This window comes from Adiantum capillus-veneris, chromosome 12 (genome assembly GCF_014529385.1).
Source record: "Adiantum capillus-veneris isolate H3 chromosome 12, ASM1452938v2, whole genome shotgun sequence".
NCBI classification, from domain to species: Eukaryota; Viridiplantae; Streptophyta; class Polypodiopsida; order Polypodiales; family Pteridaceae; genus Adiantum; species Adiantum capillus-veneris.
In genome coordinates, this window is record NC_140942.1 from 73,581,016 (window position 1) to 73,603,110 (window position 22,095).

Consider the following 22,095-nt stretch of genomic DNA (forward strand, 5'->3'; position numbering starts at 1 on the left):
TTTTAAAAAAAAATTTATAACTAAACTAGGGAAAATTTTACAGTTTTTTCAAATCGTAAATTTGTATTTTAGAGGTAGAAACCAAAACCTAGCAGGTGCATTGTAACTATTTACAGATTTTCTGTGAACATTGGTATAATATTAAAGGTTTTTAGTATAAAATATTGGAGAATTTTTATTTTGTGTGCAATCAATGCTTTGTCTAAGCATGAATTGATACTATGCTACAGCTACCATTGAAAGAGTTCAGGATGTGCTATCTCTTGAACTCTTTCAATAGTAGCTGTAGCATAGTATCAATCTCCTTCATGGTGAAGAATTTGTGGGACTCGCCCTCTTTCGAGCAATGATGCAATGTATTCTCCTGTACATAAGCATTGTGGGCACTCTAGGTCCCTATCTCGAGCTTCAATGTTTACCCTCTCCGTCTCTAGGCTTTCTTGTCTTTGGCCTGGGGTGACTGCTTAAAGGCCCAATCCTGGCACTATGGGGGCTTGGTCTACAAGGCAACTTGATGAACCCGAATAGGGATGACAGAGGATTAACATAGTTTCACCCTCGTTTGTACTCATCGCTTGACATGGAGTTGACAGGTTGAGGTAAGTTGAGGCCCCATAAAGAGAGTGCTCCATAGTTCACTTTAAAATAAACATGTGGGACACATACGTGCCCGCCTCGCATGGGATACTTGCAACATGACCCATGAGTGGAGCGGGAACATCGACACGCTTGGGGGTGCCCGACGGGATTGGCGAGCTTGTAGGTTGGCCCGGTTCAGCTGAGAGCTATTTTGGCTCATGTTTTCTAGGCCATTTGTGTGATGGAGGTGCGTTGTAGCTGGTCTCGAAGGGCATGAAAAGAGAGCTACGTGAGCTAGTCATGGCGCTTAGCTGAAAGCTGTGGCTTCTCATGGTCCGCAAGCAGGTTGGGGCAACCCGCCGGCCCATTGCTGGTGATTCCTTATGTACCTCACCTCGTGCCTGCACGGATCGAAGAGGGACTAAATGATCGTATTTTGACACTTCTGCACATTTTCAAGTTTAAAACGCGCAAGGCTCACGGAGTGCTAGGTGCAATGGAATCGAGAGAGAAGGTAGAATCGAGCAATCTATCCCATTCTCTTGCTAATCGTACATTAATGAATGTAACTTTGCATTATTTCCTTTTAGAGACTCTTGTGTGTGTGTGTGTGTGTGTGTGTGTGTGAGAGAGAGAGAGAGAGAGAGAGAGAGAGAGAGAGAGAGAGAGAAATGAAATGAAATGTTATATTAACGTCTTCAAAAGGCCAAAGTGACCTATGAGACCAGAAAGTTACAATGTGGTGGATCTGATACAAAGTCAGAGTAACAAACTAACTAACAATATAACAAAACAAAACAAAAAATACTATGGGATCCTAGACTGGTCAATGTGAACTAAGCAAAAGGGGCAGCTTGCCAGGATAGCTAAATCACAGGAGATCTAGCATCGGGCACTGGCGAATCTCATCAATCTCCTCCATGGTCAGTAGTCTGACCGGGCGTCGTGCATGCCTGGCCAGAGTGCCCCGAATCTTCTAATGAAGCCTCCGTCGATGATGTGTAGTCCTCCGTAGTCGTGGGCGCCTGGATTTTCCCAGCTCACTCGCTCGGTCGATCAGTGTGCCTCTGGTGTGAGACGAAAGTGAGCTCTGCTGTGGTAGTAGCTCCTGCGGCTGTCCAGTGTCTGCTCTAAAGAAATCTGTGATCCGTCTCTGAGACTGGCTAGCCTCTCCACTCATCAGGCTATCTCTGCGTCTGCGCAGCTCGAGCAAGAATAAACCCATGCATCTCTGATCCTCATATCCCATGACTTTGGAAAGTGGTCCAAAACCCTTTCTGAACAAGCAATGGAAGCGGCCTCGTATCTTGTAGTAGACGGGGCAGCGGCATGTGTATGCAACTCTGTCTCAGGCTCTATGTCACACAAGGGGCAGGTCCTGGCCTCTGCTGGTACTCCGCTGTATCTCCCAGTCTCAATCCATAGCTGGTGAGAAGATGTGCGTAACTGGCCAATAGCACATCTTATCCCATGAGACAAGTGGATGGTCTCGTCACAAAACCATCCTCCGTAAGCTGGAGAAGATGCTCTCTGTAGAAAGCCATCTTCGTGCCCAGCTCCTGCGCCGGCTGTATCCATGTCTAGAGAGAGAAATGAAATGTTATATTAACGTCTTCTAAAGGCCAAAGTGACCTATGAGACCCGAAAGTTACAATGTGGTGGATCCGATACAAAGTCAGAGTAACAAGATGACAAAATGACAGAATGACAAAATGACAAAATAAAATACTATGGAATCCTAAACTGCTAGGTGTGGACTAAGCAGCTAAACAACTAGCTGGGATAGCTAGATCACAGGAAATCCAGCATCGGTTGCTGGCGGATCTCATCAATCTCCTCCATGGTCAGTAGTCTGACCGGGCGTCGTGCATGTCGAGCCAAAGTGACCTGAATCCTCTGATGCAGCCTCCGTCGATGCTGTGTAGTCCTTCACAGTCGTGGGTGTCTGGATCTCCCCAGCTCAGTCGCTCGGTCAATCAATATGCCTCTGGTGTAAAGCGACGAGCTCTGCTGTGGTAGTAACTCCTCCGGGTGTCCAGTGGCAGCGCTAAAGAAGTCTGTGATCTGTCTCTGAGACTGGCTAGCCTCTCCTCTCATCAGGCTCTCTCTGTGTCTGCGCAGCTCGAGCAAAAAGGCATCTTTGATCCTTGTACCGCATGACTCTAGAGAATGGTCCAAAGCCCTCTCTGAACAAGCAATGGAAGCGGCCTCGTATCTCGTAGTAGACGGGGCAGTGACATGTGTAGTGCAACTCTGTCTCAGGCTCGATGCCACACAGGGGGCATGTCCTGGCCTCTGCTGGTACTCTGTTGTATCTCCCAGTCTCGATCCGCAGCTGGTGTGAAGATGTGCGTATCTGGCCAATAGCACATCGTATCCCATGAGACAAGTGGGTGTCCATGTATCTGGGCCTCGTCACAAAACCATCCTCCGTAAGCTGGAGGAGATGCTCTGTAGAAAGCCATCTTCGTGCCCAACTCCTGTGCTGGCTGCTGGTTGTATCCATGTCCTCTTGGTGTCTAGCTGAGTCAAGTCCTGGCGAATGAGCCTGGTGATCTCGGACTGTGTAAGAGTTAGAGAGGGCGCATCCAATGAGTACGGGAAGGGAGGCAATCTGTCTATGCTGAACCCATGCGCTTGAAACCATGATGTCATCTCCCCATACCAGCATGCTGTATCTCCCTTGCATGGCTAACTGTCGAGAGGACTCAAGTGCAAGGCGTGCATATCTGTCTTTGGGAAGTTCCCACATGCGGTGTATGAAGGAGACAGATCTGGTGAGCGCCTCAACCACCAGTGGGGGGGCAGCTAGCTCTGCTCGTACAATAGCACGTGATACTGAAGCCTTGGCTCTAAATGAGCCGCGAGATCATAGAGACGAGAGGCTTGTCCATGTCCCCCCATCCATCACTGCGGCCTGTCCTCCCGTGATGATCCAGTGAAGGTCCCCAAATCTCAGCTCCATAAAGCAATGCAGAAGCCATCAAAGTGTCAAAGAGCCAGAGCTTCGTCCGAGGCTCTTGAAACTGAACCTGTGAACACATCCTTTCCAATTTACCCAATGTTGCATGGGCTCTAGTCAATCTAGTCTTTGCTGCCCTCCTCAATGAAAATGCTGGCCCACTAAAAACCACTCCAAGGTAAGTGTAAGCATCTGTATACTCCACCTTCTCCTGGCTGTATGTGAAGGCGGGCGCTGACCTCCTGATCCACTGCGGGGTGGTATTAAATACCATGACCTTGGTTTTACCAAGGTTGACGGACAAACCACTTTCCTGGGCAAACCTATGCAAAGCATCCAAGTGACGTTGCATCCCCTCCGGAGAGTCGGAGATCAACACAATATCATCAGCATATAACAATAGTGGAATCCATGTCCCTGCCAGCTGTGCACCTCTATCACCATCTCTCAATGTAGTCAGAAACCTCATCTACATACATACCAAATAGAGTAGGAGAGAGCGAGCAGCCCTGCTTCACCCCAATAGTGGAGTAAACCGGTGTGGATAGACCCTTTGGGGTGCGTACATGTCCCACTACTGACCTGTATAATGAATGCCATGATTCCCCAAATGAGCTCTGTGGGTACTCCCATCTGCTGTAATCTGCGCATCAATCTAGCTCTAGGCACTGTGTCAAATGCTTTGCGGAAATCCACAAAGCTACAATAGATCCGTCTCCCACGCGATCTGCCCTCCTCAATGATGGCTTTGAGTGTCAAGATATGGTCAAGGGTAGAAAAACCCCTCCCGAAACCTGCTTGCCCGGCTACGGGTATGCGGCTGCGGGTATATCCCTTCCCTCTCTGCCCATCTACTCAGCTGTTGCTCAAGAATAGATGCGTACAACCGTGCCAATGTGTGTCCAATTATGATAGTGCGATAGTTCCTAGGCTCCATAGGGTCTCCCGACTTGAAGATAGGTACAATATTAGATAGGCTCCAAGTATCAGGCAAGCCCTCACACATGGCACGGTTAAACATAATTGCTAGAAGCTCTGCTAGTAAATCTCTGGCATGCGTGAAATGCTCAGCCACTAAGCCATCATGATCATATGCTCTCCCAATCCTCATCCTGTCAATGTCCTTCCTCACCATCTCAGCGGTGAAAAAAAAGCACATGTGTGTGGGCATGGATCGGGGGGGTTGGGAAGGGGGGGCTGCTCAGGAACTGTGTACAGAGATGATGCATACTGGCCCCAGGCCTCTGTAGAAGTGATGGCAATGGGGGGGGAGTGCTCATGAAAGAGCCTCCATGCCTCACGTGAGTCTTGACTCAAGAATAGCTGGTATAGATCCTGCTCTAGGCGAGCCAAAAATGCCCTCTTCTTCCGCCACACTAGGCGTCGGAAGTCAATCTATGACTGCCTGTGAGTGATGTGCCCCAAAAGCACCTCCCTCTGAAGTCTAGCTCTAGTGTTCCGGCATTCCTCATCATACCAACTGTTCTGGGGCATGCTCCCCGAACGGCGTCTCTGCTCAGGCTGGGTATGTGGGTATGCCTCTGCTGTTGCATCATTTAGTGTCTGTGTCAGTATAGTAGTAAGCTCCTCCAGAGGTCGCCTTGGCTCCTCTGTGCACAGGCATCTGTAGATCCTATCTATGTATACAGAGTCCGTCTCCCGCGTGAAGGTGTAGTGAGTAGGGCCTGCTGCCCGTAGCCTGTGTGCTACACTAAACTGAAAAGAAATGGTCGGCGACACAAGAGCATGATCCACTGCCACACTAACAGGTCTGGGTCCAACCGTGAGGTCCTGGATACTAGAGATGAGGCTCGGTTGTGCCATGACATAATCCAGTGTGCTGGCTCCATGTCTGTGTGGAAAGCATGTAAAACCCCCCGCAGCGGGAAATCTCTGGAGGCCATTCAAGATGGCCAATCCATGTGCAGTCCCCATGTCTATCAAGTGTCGTCCATACTCAGTGTGTTCTCCATCCTGTGATAGTCTAGATAGGCCCGTCTCTAGAACATCCAACTCTCTCAGCATCTCCTCTGAAGTATCATAAAATACTGTCTGATGATGGACAGTCCTAGCATTGAAATCCCCTAGAATGATGATGTCACCATCTCTAGAGAACTCCCATATGTCATCATCGAGAATAGAGAAGGGGGACTGTCCTCTGGGTGGTGCATAAACTGACGTACTCGGGCGAAAATAGCAAACAGCAATGTAAAGATATCTGCCTGTCTCTGCTCTCAATCTCAGCCACATGTACCTAGCTTGCTCATCCCTGCGGACTATATGTATCAATGGCTGCAACTCCTCCCTGAATAACACTGCCACTCCTCCTGAGCCCCGCCCTTTGTGCTCTGATCGTGTCTCCTGTCTATAGGCTGTCTCTCATCTATATCCACTAATGTGAGGCATAGATTGCCCCGGGGCCTGATGTGTCTCAGAGTAGAAGACGATGTCTCTTCCCATAAAACTATCCTCAAAAGCACCCACATCAAGGCGCATAGATTTTAGGTGGCAACTTTGAGTGTGGTCCCATAGGTCTCGCACTGTCCTGTGGAGCGCCGCTCTACAATCACCACCCGGCCATCTCTGTAGAAGGCCGTCTTTCCCTTCTCCCTTGCCGCTTGAATCTCTGGCATTACCTCTCTCATATGCGCAAGCTGTGTGAGAGTGAGGTCATCTCCAAGGAATATGCCCGTTTTCTTTAGTGTAGGGCGCTTCTTCAAGAAGTCCTTCTTTGCCTCCATGGATGGGAAACGGATGATTAAAGCTCTCCCTTTTGAAGTCTCCCCATTGCCTTGTGTCTTCTTCCCTACCCTCCATGCCTTTGTATGAGTAGCCTCACTACCCATCATGCGGAGAAGTTCTTCGACTTCCCCTTCCACATCATCTCGGTCTTTTAGACCGGTTACTCTTATATGCAAGGCTCTATTTTTCCTTCGCTGCTCTTCTTCTAGAGTCATGTTGATGATTGTAGGAGTGGGGACGGATGTGGTTTCTTTCCCTTTCCCTTTCTTAGCGACTTCTATCCATTTCTCGCCCTCATCCCCCTTCTTCTGCATCTTCATGATCACATCCATCCACGAAGACGTCTTTACCACCTTCTGTTTCTCCTCCTCTGTGATCATCCGTACCTGCTCCTTGATGACCTTGATCTCGTCTATCACCGAGGGCTGAAATTCCCCTTCTTCCAGTGCACTGCTTACTCTATCCGCAAGCTCTCGCTTGAGGGCTGTGCCTTCTTCTCAAAGTGCTTGTGAATCCCCCTTAAATGCTTGTAGCTCTGCGTGCAAGTCCTCTTTCTCCTTCTTCCATTGCGCGCCTTCATTGAGAAACATTTGAAGAAGGTTGGCCTTCTCTTTCCACCATCCCTCCGTCTCTGCTTTCCATCTTTCATCTCCCTTTCCATTTGTGTTATCCGCTTGTTTGTAAATACAAAGGTTGCCTTCGTATGGGGCTTACATGGCGAAATGATCATGGCCTCCACTGGTGAAGCGCTCATGGCCTCCATTGGCGATGCGGGTATAGCTCGATGCTCTGGCTCGGCTGAGTCCATGCGGATAGGGCACAAGTCCAGCCCGCAAGGCCAATACTCGGCAACAAAAGCAATGTGAAGCACTAGCTCACTCTGGTTCGGTTGACTGCGCAACCAAAAGGAGATATATTCGGTGAGCCTTTAGCTCGTGACCCCCTCAACAACATACATACCTCGGGTAGTGTCAACCCGGATCAGAAAACCTGCTGCATACATTCGGAAACCAAGAAACCACAGCCAGCGCTGGCTCAACTGAGACCAGGCGGCATCCACAACACAGCCCCTTATGGGCGGTACGAATCAAGGAGAGAATATGTAAATAGGCACCCCTCGGTCTGCGCAACCTGCTCTTCCACAGCTCTCCAAAATCTCCACCTGCTCGAGTGAATATTGTCCAGAAAACTATGTACTGCCACTGCCTGGAACGCTGTTTACTGTTACTGTCTGAAGAGTATCTGGCGCAGTTGCCTGCAGCAAGGCCAATCTCACCGATTTCTGCCAAATTATGCAGTTTCTGCCAATTCTGCCATCTATTGCTGTACCTGCCTGGGGGAGGGGGGGGGGGGGGGGGGAGGTCGCGAGGAGGGCGACAACGTGGGGGCGGGGCAAGGTTGGCAGTTGCACCAACAGTTTGCAGCAGGGCAGGGCCGTCGGCAACAGTGCGCAGCAGGGCAGGCAGTGTGTCAACAGGGCCAGCAGCTAGGCATGCAGCATGTCAAGGCAGGCTGCACGTAGCAGGTCACGGCAGCAAGCAGTGCGCAGCAGGTCAGGGCAGCGCACGCAGAGAGAAGCGCAGCAGGTCAGGGCAGCGCACAGCAGGTCACGGCACTGAGAGAGAGAGAGAGAGAGAGAGAGAGAGAGAGAGAGAGAGAGAGAGAGAGAGAGAGAGAGAGAGAGAGAGAGAGAGAGAGAGGACGCACCAATGGGGATCAACTAACCACTCAAGGGTCCCCCACATCATTATGGATATTTGCTTTAGATTGCATAAATGGAATGTGCACAGATGCGATACCTCAATGCAAGACTTTACTTGACTCTATGGATCATGTAGCCGCGGTAACTTTTCAAAATGAACCACCTTCATGGCTCAATGGATGTAGCCGATGTTGCTCCTCGATGTGGGCACCGGATGGCCACCAGAAGGGAATGCTTGGGGCTGATTTGATGCACCGAATGTTAGGGCAACCACCCTTCGCTGAAACCCTGAGTTCTCCTTTGGCAGCAGGTACGGGGCTGAAATGGCACCGAGATGGCAGTCAGAAGATGGTTGATTGATGGAGAAGATAGGGGCTGAAATCTGCAGCAATCAGAGTCCTGAATGTTCCTTGGCCGGAATGGGACTGATGTACTGATCACAAGAGGTTCAGGGCAGCAAAGGGATCTCCAGTGATGAGCCTAGGAGGCAGTAGATAGGTGATGAGAGTGGGCTGCTAGACAAGCTCCAAAACACCAGGAGGGTGAAGATTGCCTTGATGCAAAAACGCCAAGCTAAGGAACTCTTGCAGATAGCGCCCAAGAATTTCACAAAAAAAGGGCAAGAGGGTGGAGGTTGTTATGTGCAGCGGAAGTGATTGATGGTGTGTGCTCAGAATTAGTGCTCAGCGCGTACTCAAGGTTCCTTTAATGATTGAGAGACCTTTTACATCATGAGAGTTGTGCAAAAGACTACTGTGAGTGAAAATTCTGTGAGAGAGAGAGAGAGAGAGAGAGAGAGAGAGAGAGAGAGAGAGAGAAGACTAACACTAGATGGGGTCCCAAACCTCCCTCCAAGGGCCCCCTTCTCTATCGCTAGAGAGGTATTTGCTTTAGATTGCGCATATGTTGATACAATGGTCCTAGATGCTGAGATACTGATGGGAACTTCATGTAGATGCTTGGTTTTGTGAGGTAAGGGCTGGAATGCAAAAACGCTAATGGGATTGATGGGATCTACGAACGACGACGAGGCTATGGGCTGATTTGCTAACGCCGATGTCGACGATGGGCTGAAAACTGAAAACGCTGGCTGATCTGCCGTCTTGGGCAACTGTTGCACCTCACTACTTAGGTTCATGTGAAAACACGAAAAATTCAAATGGACGATGACATCTTCGGTCACTCGAAAGGGGAATACGGACCACCTCCACCTACATAGTATGAACGAATGGAGATGCAGTGTCAACAACAGGTTGATGCCTGTGCCGAGCAGATGCTCCAGTATTCGAAAGAATCTCGACTGACGAAATGCATTCCCGATGGCGTACGGCCATCAATTGAAAATTCACCTTTGAAGTCAGCTCTGAAGAAAACACCTACGTTGGTTACCCTTACTCAGAGGGTGTACTCGGAGGATGAATTTGATGAAGCATTATAAAGGCGAATTTCTGAAGACCAAGAAGTAGCTGAGGCGACCATAGTTACATGGGACGGCGGGTAGGTGTCGGGAACGGGGACGGGACGGCAAAAGTCAAGAAACGGGGACGGGGATCGGAACGGCCAAAAAGAAAAGAGATTTTTTTTGGCATTTTTTGACCTACACACATGCCACACACATAGAGCAACACTTTGACCACAAATTTACACTAAATAGACCAAAGAACACGAGTCATATAGGCGGAAATGTGCTAATAAAACATCGATGGATACAAAATGAAAAGTGCATGCCACAAGGGCTCAAGAGTCAAAAAGCCTAAAGGACTTAGGACAAGCCTCAAGGATAACAAAAAGTACAAAGGGCTATGTAGTAGGTAGAGTCGTAGACTCGAGAGTGATCAATGATCATCAAACTCAAGAAGTGCTCGCCTGTTGAATCTCCATATCGTTGTCGTAGTCGAGGTTGTCAACGACGTATGAGGCCTCGGGAGGCTCGCATTGAGGCTCGAAGCCCTCCTCTAGCTCCTCCAAAAGTGTATCGGCCATAGATGGATTCTCTTGTGCCATCTCCCACTCAGTGAAGGGATCTGCCTTGTGTGTGACGCTCTTGGCAAGCATGCGCAAGTTAGCGCTCACAAACACCAAACCATTGGCCCTCTCGACCCCAAGGCGATTCCTCTTCTTAGAGGCAATGTGGCTGTACACACTCCATAGTTGCTCCAAGCAACTAGTGGTACATGCTTGGCTAAGGATACGAACAGCCGAGCGCTGCAAATGTGGGCCATCTCCTCCATAGTTCTCCACCACAAAACCGAGCCAATCTTGTTCCGATCAAGCTGTGCTTCTACACATCCATAGGAGCCCTTCTTTTGCCTGTAGTTGAGTAGCTTGTCTCTAATCTTACGCCTAGTGTCACTGCTAGGCTCAAGGCGCTCCAATGCAAGCCGCCATCCTTTGCTCACCTCCTTGTCGGTCTCTTGACGCCTTCCCTGAAACTCAGGGTCAAGCACATAAGCTGCCTCATAAAGTGGAGAGTAGTATCCATTCCACCTCGACTCACACAAGCCATGAATCTCCGCATATTGAACAGGGTCAAGCACAAGCTTCTCAAGTGCCTCTATCATCCGATCCATGGCTTCGTAGACTTTGCCAATGCATGGCTGCAAGCCATCCACAACCATGGCGTCAAGAGTCTTCACCTCCTCCCACCAAGCGGCGTCGTCGGCCCATTCTCGGCATTTCAATCCTGATGCTGATGTAGACTCCAGCATGGCCTGGAACTCATCACTGAGAAAGAGGCCCCTTAAGGCTCGGCCACATGTAGACAAGCGACCTAGCATAAGCCAATTGAATGCAAATCTTGTCTCTGAATATTTGAGCAAGGACAAGTGGCTCCTCTTTGAGAATTCATGGCGCACTTTTTGATGGTTGAGCACAAAGGAGACAATTCGAGAGGCGTCACCAATGGTGGGTGAAATCCATGACAAGTTCCCTATGTCCTTGAGGAGGTTATTGAGGCAATGTGCCATGCAAAATGTGACATGGATGCTGGGATACATGCCCTCAATGATAGCCCTAGCTGCTCTATTTGATGCCTCTCCATTTGCAACCATACAAAGGACATTCTTCGGGCCGGTGATCTCTATGGTGCTTGTCCACTCCGCAGCAAGCATCTCCGCGGCCTTGCCACTATCAGATGCATCATGTGACTCCACAAAGTACATCTCCCCCCGAGAGTAGGCCACCACTCCGTGGATGGACCGCTTGCGGGTGTCGCTCCATCCATCTACAAGGAGAGAGACGCCATTGGTCTCCCACAAATCCTTTGTTGCTTGGGCCGCTTGCTCCACGGCAAGCTTCTCTTTGTCAAGGAGGGTGGTGTGAAGCCTCTCCAATGAAGGTAGCACATAGAGGAGCCATATTCCCCTATTTTCGTAACCATGGTTCGAAAGTATGGAGACCTATCCACACAAAATAGAGCATGTTGTGTTAGTATGGAGAGTCGAGAGTCGAGAAGTTAGAACACATAATGAATACAAAATGGAAGATTGCAATGTGCATATGCCAAGGGAAACTCACCGTGAAGTAAGGAAGGCAATGTGGTCGTGGAAGAAGAATCGGGCAACCGACCTATCCACCTCTTCCTTCAATTTAGGATTCCAATTTTCGTTGAGGGTGCTTTGGCGATGCGCAACGGAAGAGGACGGTGTAGATGCATTTGTCTTGAAGGTTTGAGAGATGTCGTCAAGGTTGGCTTCCCTTTGCTCTCGCGGTGTCGCTGTGGCGGAGGGATCAACAGCAACAAAACGGCCCCTCTTGGTTGCTTCTGCGACCTCATACACTGTGAGCTTCTCAAGAAGATCCAACCTCTTCTCGGGAGTTACTCGAGGGCAAAACTTCACCTCGTGACCGGATTCATGAAGAAGATGGGCTCGCACTTTGTTTGCACCACCCGTTCTCTTGTACGGGCATAGCTTGCATGTCCATGGTCTTGCACCACCACCTTTGCCACGCGTGCTAAAGTCGACTTCATCCCACCACGACCATGTTTGCACGGCGGGCCTCCTTTGAGAAGAGCCGCTTTGAGAAGTGGAGTTGGCTTGAGATGACATGATGGTGGAGAGAGAGTAGAGCTTAGAAGTTAGAGGAGTTAGAGGAGCTAATAGCTTAGAAGTTACAGGAGAGCTTGTGTAGAGAGAGAGTAGAGGAGAGCTTCAAAGTTGAGAGGGTAGAAGAGGGAGAGAGTGGAGACTCAAGGGTAGAGTGTAGAGTGTAGAAGGCTTAGAAGCTTCTAGAAGGTAGACCGTACGGCGCGTAGTCGTAGAGCTTGAGTAGAGAGGTGAACTTGAGGGAATAAGAGGCCCAAGGGGGCTTTTATAGCCTCCCAAGGGCCAACCCCCCCCCAAAAAATATGGTCGTTGGCTGCAACTAGCCGTTTTAAACGGTCAGTTTTTTTCAAATTTTGAATTTTTTTGGATGCCTGGAATTTTCCGTTCCCTGTCGTTCCCGGCGGTTCCGACCGTCCCCGGTCCGGCTGCTTATGACCCTCCATCCGGCCGAAAATCCGTCCATCCCAGTCCGTCCCCGGCCCATTTTCGGGTGTCCCCCGGCCCTAGGGCCCGTCCCCCCCGTCCCCTGTAACTATGGAGGAGACAGAGTCGAGATCCTAGCTACTTGGGTCGGAAATCTACTTTTGAGAATGGACGAAAGACAAAGAAGTGTGTGCGCTTTGAGGGTGTTTCCAGTTCATCCTCATTCTCTTCTGATAGTTAAGACAATTCTTCCTCCACTGATTCTAGTGATGAGGACAAAAAGAAAAGGAAAAGGAGAAAGACTCATAGGCACATCAAGAAACAAGAAGAAGGCAAAGAAGAGCAGATCCCACTGGAGATCTCGGAAGTATGACAGTTCGAGTGAGGACTCGTCTTCCTCTGAAAGTTCGGACTCGGATGAGCAGATGCTTTATACCAAGAGGAAGCATTTTTAGAGAGCCAACCAATATGATTTTCTCGAGGATAAGGGCAAGAAGATGAAAGATTTCAAGGAGGGTGGACAAGCCTTAAAATTTGATACTTTTTCGGGTTTTTGAGATACCCATAAGGCCCTCGCTTTCATCCAATAGTTCGACATAGCCTACTTAGGAGGATGCTATTTAGAGCACTCCAAGGTCCGGAGGGCAGCCTCTTATCTTAAGGGAAACACGCAAACTTGTTGGTCTACCTTGCCGTTACGAAGGGAAACACCGACGAAGTGGCTACAGTTCAAGCGGCTTTTTACCTCTTCTTGGCTTACTCAACAGTACGAACCTGACGTGATCATTGCTTGGAATCATCTTTGGACGACGAAGGAAGACACATTGGACTTTTACTGCCAGATTTTGGGATTCTTTCCTACCGGCCTCTTCTTTCAAAAAGATCACCTATAAGCAGCAGATTGAGCGATTTTGTTGTGGTCTACCTAAAGAGATACGGGATTACTGTTTGCTTCAAAAGTTGGAGTCCATACAACAACTAATGGGACATGCCAAACAAGGGTTTGCAATGCATGCGGGCCCTCTTACGTATCCCACTGATCAGCTCTTGACAGCAAGGACCGGCCGAACAACGGTAACAGAAGAAGAGGAAGGTTTCAGAAAAAGAAAACTTCATGCCCTCAGATGTCAGCAGAACAATGAGGTGAGTATTTCAAAGCGGGGAAGTGTTTCGGTTGTGGAGAACACGAACATGTGTTGGCCCGATGACAATACTGTTGTCAGTGCATCGCCGCTTGAATTCTTACAATTCTTCCTACGATTACAGTACAGTTAGAAGAGAGCAAGTCGCTTCAATCAAGCAACAATACAGGAGCTTCAAAGACCATTACATTGCTTAGAATATGAAGCCTCGCCAACAAATGCCAATAAGCAAATTGCTTATACCCACATCTTGCACAACATAAATCTTTTCCATGCATTGACTGTGTATGCATAATAGGGCTACATTACAAGGCCTGCATAGGCACAACTTTTAATTGCCCAAGCACAACACATACCCTTTGCGATACCCTGTCGTAAAGGATGACTCCAAATAGGAAGGGGGGAGGCATTCTGAATGCGGACCTAACATTATGACTATTAGAGGGCAATGTTTTGTGAGATGCATTGAATTTTTGCGTTTTATTGTGATAATTTTTTGACGAAATTTAGAGTATATGCCCTCATAATAGTGTTACAGAGGAGTATGGGGATAAAATCCATATATGAGCCCCTAGGGACATGTGTATAGTGTACATAGCATTTAGATTTTTATTTGAATGTTTTTTCTTTTGTTAAGTTTTTTTAAGATTTTCTTTGTTTATTATTAAGAAAAAAAAATCCATACTCCACATGAAGAAAAGACTGACGAGAGGCCTGAGCACTACAAAGAGAAGAAGGTACAGGAAAACGATGAAACTTCACGAAGTATGTCTCAGCAGCCACTACAACAACCGAAGAACTTGTCAAAAGCAGTGTCAACAGGCAACCGACAAGTCATACAAGTCAGAGTCGAGTAGCTAAGCCACAAAATGAGTGAGGTGTTAGTCCCAAAGCTTCAAGTAATATTCTCTGTGGTCTAAGCGTCTTAGCTATTCTAGGTACTGCTCAAGCTGGAAGAGTTGAGCATATTTACGTTGTGTAGCTCATGCTGGTATAGGTGAGCAAAAGAGTCGAAGTCTAAGTATTTAAGTCTGGTGAAGTGAAGGAGAAGGTCCAAAAGACACTCACGTACTGAGCACAGTGAGATACGAGTGGAGAAACTTCTACATCGAAAACCCTTCTTGGAATGGTGGAAGCTATTGAGACATCTTTTGATGTCACATGTGCTACATTTATTCCTCGAAACACCCATATCTCCTTCTTTCACATTGCATGCTTTTGTTGACAAATTTCTCATATGCATATAGAGTGTCCCATAATTGGCACTTGCATCAGGCACTCTTTCCGTGTTTCACCCAAGCACTCACCTTTCATGAACATGTACTTCACGTTCAACTGCTCAACTCCAATAAGAGCGTATACCAAAGGCATTTTTTTCCCACCGGGTTTTTTCCCTTTGGTCGTCCAAGTTTTAGACCCTAATCTAAAGACACCTATCACCATCCTCTTGTACATATTCCTTCTACATCAACAATAAGGAAATGCTACTCAAATCAATTGACAAATGAATTGGAGCACCAATTTCAGATCATAGCATACTTCTCCTCAATGGCGAGTCGAAGAATGGCCTACAATGGCAAAGCTGCAGAAAACACTAACAACATGATTGCACAGGAACAAAGAAGTCCCCAATGAAGAAGAGCAGACATAAAGGTAATCAGAGGATCTCAAAAGCTTGTCCTTGATAATGCGCATCGAATGCTCCGCCGGGTTTTGAATCTCAAATTAGAATAATTAAGTCCTGGATTCGGCCTGACAGACAGACTTTGCATTGGAGTGCAACTTGGCCTAAAGAAGTTAAGGGTTTAGCCATACAATTTCTACCAAATCCTTAAAAAGTTGTCATTGGCTCACAAGATCAGAAAGCCAATCACTCAATTCTACAGATTGTAGAAGTTGTTTCTGCGAATCACAAATACTCCGAATTGACAGATTTGCTGGAGCAAATGATGGATGGAGCTTTCTCTATCCATGATGATAAGAGTCAAGTTCAATGACATTGGGTTCTTTTTTAATTTAGATCTGGTAGTAGACCTATAATGACAGAAACAAATGCTGCAGCTCGAAGCGTGGATGTGAAAGACATAAAGTTCGTCATCAATTATGATTTTCTTGAATCATGTGAAGGCTATGTATATCGGATTGGACGAACAAGACAAGCTACTACAAAGGCTATAGTCTATACTTTCTTTACAACAACAAAACGACAGCAAAGACCACATTGCCATCGACAATCAGGTCATGTCGGGGACGACATGAACGCGGAAGGGGGGAATGTTGACCGCTGGGTCAACAACACAACATAACTCAAGTTTCGTACCAAAGTCTTATCTTCTGCGAGTTATGAAATGCTGCGGATTATGGCTATAAACATCATTTGTAATGAGTAGTTATTCTAGTTTCAGAAGCCGAGGTGCAATGGCACTTCCAGATTGTAAATACAAAGCCATTTGACCCTTTCAACCCCATTTTTGGTTAAACCTAAGGTAGCCTTAGTATATAAGGTACCTAGGTCATTTTGTAAGGGAGACTTTTATCATAATCAAAACTTTAGCGCTGCCGTCTACTGTGTGTGAGAGAGAAAGAGAGTGAGTGTGAGCTTCATCCTCCCGCTACGCCCGGCTCGCTCAACGCATTGGAGATCCGACTGCACCATTGCTGTAGGCTCGAGGAGAGCTACGCGACAACGCCAAGCATTCCACGCGAGACGAAGCGCACACGCTGACGCATCTACGAGCTATTTGTGGCCGTAAGTGTATCAAACGATGTCTGTTTTCTGCGTGCTAGTAGTCTATAGAATCGTGGCGACATAAGCTACGTATAGGTACTCATAAATTTCAGTTTCGGGCACTTTCAAAATTCTTCTCTGTCATCCTACGCGTTTTTCGCAGATGGGTTTAGAGTAAGGGTTTTGAGTGTAGAAGCTTAGGGATAGGTGTATCCTAGTGAGGGGATGGTGTTCCTTAAGTTTCGTACGAATCTGGCATGATTAGGCGAGTTACCTTTAGTATGTGTGTATGTGGCTAGGTGGTGTAGTTGAGGGTAGTGAGGTTCTTGATTGTGGTTTAGTTGGCCTTCTAGAGTGTTGTATGTGTAGGATGGTCTCAGCCTGACAAGCTTAAGAGATTTCCTCCGTGTGCCTATCGTGTCATTTGTGTCCTCGATTGACATTATGTTGATCTAGGTAGTGTTTGCATGCACTTCATGGGTGTGTGAGTCGCTCCCCGTCCAACAAGCACAAACCCAAAAAGCTTCGAACTTCATTAACATTTTTCAAATATGGCCAATCGCGAATGGCCGGGACTTTGGCCGGGTCCATCTTTACACCTTCCGTTGAGAGGATGTGTCCCAAGAAGCGTATCTCTGGCAAGAGAAACTCGTTCTTTTTCCCATTTTTTCCGGAGTGCTTGGAAAACCTGTAACAAATGGTGTCTGTGCTTCGCTTCACTCTTGGAGAAGACGATGATGTCATTGAAAAAAGTGCCCACAAATGATCTATATCCTCTGAAAATCCTATGTATCATGCGGATTCGTGAGACCAAAGGGCATCACCAAATACTCGTACAAACCAAAAGACATCCTCAAAGCTGTCTTATAGACATCCCCAGGAGCAATTCAGATCTGATGATAACCACTCTTCAGATCAATTCTGCTAAAGCAAGTAGAACCCTGAAGTCTGTCTAGTATATTGATCCTCAAAATAGGGAATTTGTTCTTGATGGTGATTTTGTTGAGAGCTCTATAGTCAATGCACATTCTCCAAGATCCATTTTCCTTTAAAACCACCAGCACCACAAGCCAACAAAATGGTGAAGTATTAGGTTGGATGAGACCCTTTCTTTTACCTGGTTCATTATTCTTCATTTTGAGCTCGGTTAACTCGGTAAGGTGGCCGGTTCAGTGGTGTACTGCCTAGAATCAAGTCAATCGTGTGATCCTTAGGACGTGAAGGAGGTAACTCTCTTGGTAAGGTTTCAGAGAAGCAATCAATCTGAGCTTGCAGAAAATCTTATTGTTGCTTTTCGAGGTCTCACATACTTGACCTTTGATTTTCATTCAATTCTTTCAAGAAGATCGAGTAAACAGAAAGATTGGATTTCATTGATTTGAAAACGGCTGAAGCCGATACAAGTGGGACGGACTCGCCCTTCTGTTTACACGAGTACAATCTCTTTACCCTTCTCATTCTTCTCAATAGATTTTCTCGCCCTATAATTGACCACTGCGCTGTTCTTGTGGAACCAAGGGATTCCTAAGAGGACGCCACACCCTTCCAAAGGCATGATGTAGAAGTACTCGTGCCCTAAATACCCCTGACAATGCAACCGTAGTTCGCCAATGACAAGTCTAATGGCAACGTCCTGTCCGGGTGCCGCTAGAACTTCCTCTTCCGTCGGTCCCATTTCCTCTGGCGTAATTCCAATTCGGTTGAGATGAAGTTGGTCTTGGCTCCTCTGTCGAAGAAAAAGCTACAATAGATCCGTCTCCCATGAGATCTGCCTTCCTCGATGATGGCCCTGAGTGTTAGGATATGGTCAAGAGTAGAGAAGCCTCTCCTGAATCCTGCCTGCCCAGTTGCACGTATTCCTTCCCTCTCTGCCCATCTACTCAGTTGTTGCTCAAGAATGGATGCATACAACCGTGCCAGTGTGTGCCCAATCATAATAGTGCGATAATTCCCAGGCTCCATGGGGTCTCCTGATTTGAAGATAGGTACGATTGTAGATAGGCTCCAAGTGTCCGGTAGGCCCTCACACATGGCACGGTTAAACATAACTGCTAGAAGCTCTCCTAGTAGGTCTTTGGCATGCATGAAATGCTCAGCTACTAGGCCCTCATGATCATATGCTCTCCCAGTCTTCATCCTGTCAATGGCTTTCTTCACCATCTCAGCAGTGAAAAAGACACATGTATGTGGGCATGGGTCGGGGGGGTTGGGGAGGGGCGGCTGTCCAGGTACCGTGTACAAAGATGATGCGTACTGACCCCAGGTCTCTGTGGAGGAAATAGCAGGGGGGGGGGGGGGGGACTGCTCATGAAAGAGCCACCACGCCTCACGCGAGTCTTGACTCAAGAATAGCTGATATAGATCCTGCTCGAGTCTAGCCAAAAAAGCCCTCTTCTTCCGCCGCACCAGGCGTCGGAAGTCCATCTGTGACTGTCTGTGAGTGACGTCCCCCAACAGCACCTCCCTCTGAAGTCTGGCTCTAGTCTGGCGGCACTCCTCATCGTACCAGCTGTTCTAAGGCATGCTCCCAAATCGGCGGCTCTGCTCAGGCTGGGTGTGTGGGTATGCTTCAGCTACTGCCTCATGTAATGTCTGTGTCAGTATAGTAGTTAGCTCCTCCAGAGGTCGCCCCGGGTCCTCAGTGCACAGGCGTCTGTAGATTCCGTCCATGTATACAGAGTCCGTCTCCCTTGTGAATGTGTAGCGAGTAGGGACCGCTACTCGTGGCCTGTGTGCTGCACTGAAATGGAAGGAGATGGTCATTGACACCAGAGCATGATCCACCGCCACTCCGATCGGTCTGGGCCCAACTGTGAGATCCTCGATACTAGAGATGAGATTTGGTTGTGCCATGACATAGTCCACTGTGCTGGCTCCATGTCTGTGTGGGAAGCATGTAAAGCCTCTCGCAACAGGAAATCTCTGTAGGCCGTTCAAGATGGCCAATCCATGTGCAGTGCCCATGTCTATCAAGTGTCGCCCATACTCAGTATATTCCATATCGTGTGATAGTCTGGAAAGGCCCGTCTTTGCCACATCTATCTCTCTTAGCATCTCCTCTGAAGTATCATAAAACACTGCTTGGTGATGGGCAGTCCTAGCATTGAAGTCCCCGAGGATGATAATGTCACCGTCCCTAGAGAACTCCCATATGTCATCATCCAAAATAGAGAAAGGGGACTGTCCTTTGGGTGGTGCATACACTGATGTACTCGGGGGAAAGTAACAAATAGCTAGATAGAGGTATCTGCTTGTCTCTGCTTTCAGTCTCACCCACATGTACCTAGCCTGCTCGTCCCTGCGGGCTATATGTATCAGTGGCTGCAGATCCTCTCTAAATAACACTGCCACTCCTCCCGAGCCCCGCCCTCTGTGCTCTGAGCGTGTCTCCTGTCTGTAGGCTGTCTCCCACCTATATCCACTGATGTGAGGCATGGATTGCCCAGGGGCCTGGTGTGTCTCAGAGTAGAAGATTATGTCTCTTCCAGTAAAGCTATCCTCAAAAGCACCCACATCAAGACGCATAGATCCATTGCAGTTCCAGGGAGCTACTTTGAGTGTGGTCCCATAAGTCTCGGACCGTCATGTGGAGCGTCGCTCAAGTATTACCACTTTTCCGTCTCGGTAAAAAGCGATCTTGCCTTTTCCCCTTGCCGCTCTAATCTCCGGCATTACTTCCTGCATATGAGTGATCTGCGAGAGGGTAAGATCGTCCCCAAGAAAGATGCCAGTCTCTTTAAGAGTTGGTCTTTTCTTCAAGAATGACTTCTTTGCTTCCATGGAGGGAAAACGGAGGATGAGTGCTCTTTCTTTTGAGGTTTCTCCACTGCCTCCACTTTTCTTTATGTTGCCCACTCTCCATGTCCTTGTGTGTGTCGGCTCATGAATCCCCATCAAGGCTGTGAGTTCTTTTACTTCTTCGTCCACATTGCCTTTGTTTGTAAGACCGCAAATTCTCACATGTAAAGCGCGCACCCTTCTCCTCTGCTCCTCCTCTAGTGTCTGGTTAATGATGTTGTTGGGTGTGGATGTGGGCGTTATCTCCTTGTCTTTTCCTTTCTTGGCCACCTTGATCCATTTCTCGGCTTCGTCTGCCTCCTGTTGGGTTTTGGTAAGAACATCCACCCAAGAAGTCGTCATTTCTTTGTGCTGTTCTTCTCCCTCTTTGATGGCCCGTACTTGTTCCTTGATCGTGTTGATTGCTTCAATTACCGAGGGTTGCAGTTCGCCCTCTTCCAATGTGTTTCTTGATCGGGCTTCGGCGAGTTCTTTCTTGAGTGACGTGATCTCTTCCTCTTGGGTCGTCACTCGGTCTTCCAGCGTGCTTATCTTGCTCTCTTGGATCAGCACACGTCCTTCGAGAATGTTTATTGTGCCCCAGAGATTGCGGTTCATCTTGGTGATGGTCTCCGTCATTTCCTCTTTGCATTTTCGAATGGCATCCTCTAGGGGGTCGGCTTTTTCGTTCGTCTTCCTCATGTTTGATCGCCGTCCGCAAGGGGGTTAGATGCGGGTGTGCACCCACTCTAGCAAAGGGCGCGGCACTGGATGTACGTGTGCACCCACACTGACGGCGATCGCGACGAGCGGCGGAGCGCGAGGTGGTGTGGCCCGGTGCCCTCAATATGTTCAGCTCTGTGTGTGTGTGTGTGTGCGCCTCGAAAACAAAAGTGAAGGAGAGGGGGGGGTAGAAATGAAATGAAATGTTGTACTAAAGTCCTCAAAAGGCCATAATGACCTATGGGGCCCAAAAGTTAAAAAGTGGTGGGGGCGGGGGCGAGAGAGAGAGAGAGAGAGAGAGAGAGAGAGAGAGAGAGAGAGGGAGAGGCAGCACGATAGAGTAAAACGCGGGGGGGGAGGGGGGGGGGGGGGAGGGGCAAGCGGAGAGAGAGAGAGAGAGAGAGAGAGAGAGAGAGGCAGTACGATAGAGTTAAAAAGTTAGTACATTAAAAAATTAAAAGCTTAAAAAGTTAAAAGGTTAAGGGGTTAAAAGGTTAAAAGCTTTAAAGGTTAGAAAGAGAGAGAGAGAGAGAGAGAGAGAGAGAGAGAGAGAGAGAGAGAGAAAAAACGTGCGATAGAGAGAGGGAGAGAACGCGCGATAGAGAGAGAGAGAGAGAGAGAGAGAGAGAGAGAGAGAGAGAGAGAGAGAGAGAGAGAGAAAACGTGCGATAGAGAGAGGGAGAGAACGCGCGATAGAGAGAGGGAGCGGGAAGGGGGGCGCAGGGGCAGGGCAGGGGGGTGTGGTTGCGGGGCGGGAGAGGGAAAGACTCAGGGGGGTGCGGGTGCGGGGCGGGAGAGGGGGGGAGATTTACCTGCGCAGGGGCAGCAGGGGGGGGCCAGGGGAAGCGGGAGCGCAGTGGCAGCAGCGGGGGGCGAGGGGAAGCAGGAGCGCAGGGGCGGCAGCGGGGGTTCGCGAGAGAGAGAGAGAGAGAGAGAGAGAGAGAGAGAGAGAGAGAGAGAGAGAGAGAGAGAGAGAGAGAGAGAGAGAGAGAGGAGGAGGAGGAGAGAAATTTAACGTCGTAGGAAACTATCCCAAGAGACCTTTAAGATCTATCTGACGAGGAGAGTTGAGCTCATGACCTGTTATTCAAGAGGGAAATGGCATAACCAATCTACCACGCTTGGGTGATAGAAAGGGCACAAGGCCAACTGGGAAGAATACCTAGGACTGCAAGGGACTCTATGGGTATGGAAAGGAGCCAAAACCCAAGGCTCCACATTGTTAGACATATCTTGACATGAGAAAACTATCCCATTCTAGCCAGGCACAG

At 48.3% G+C, this 22,095-nt stretch overlaps 1 protein-coding gene across 5 annotated transcripts in view; it reads left to right on the top strand.

The window, feature by feature from the left end:
* Window positions 1-22,095, top strand: part of LOC147445951 (metal transporter Nramp1-like) — a 40,816-nt gene that overhangs the window by 13,563 nt on the left and 5,158 nt on the right. The gene's annotated exons all lie outside the window — the stretch shown is intronic.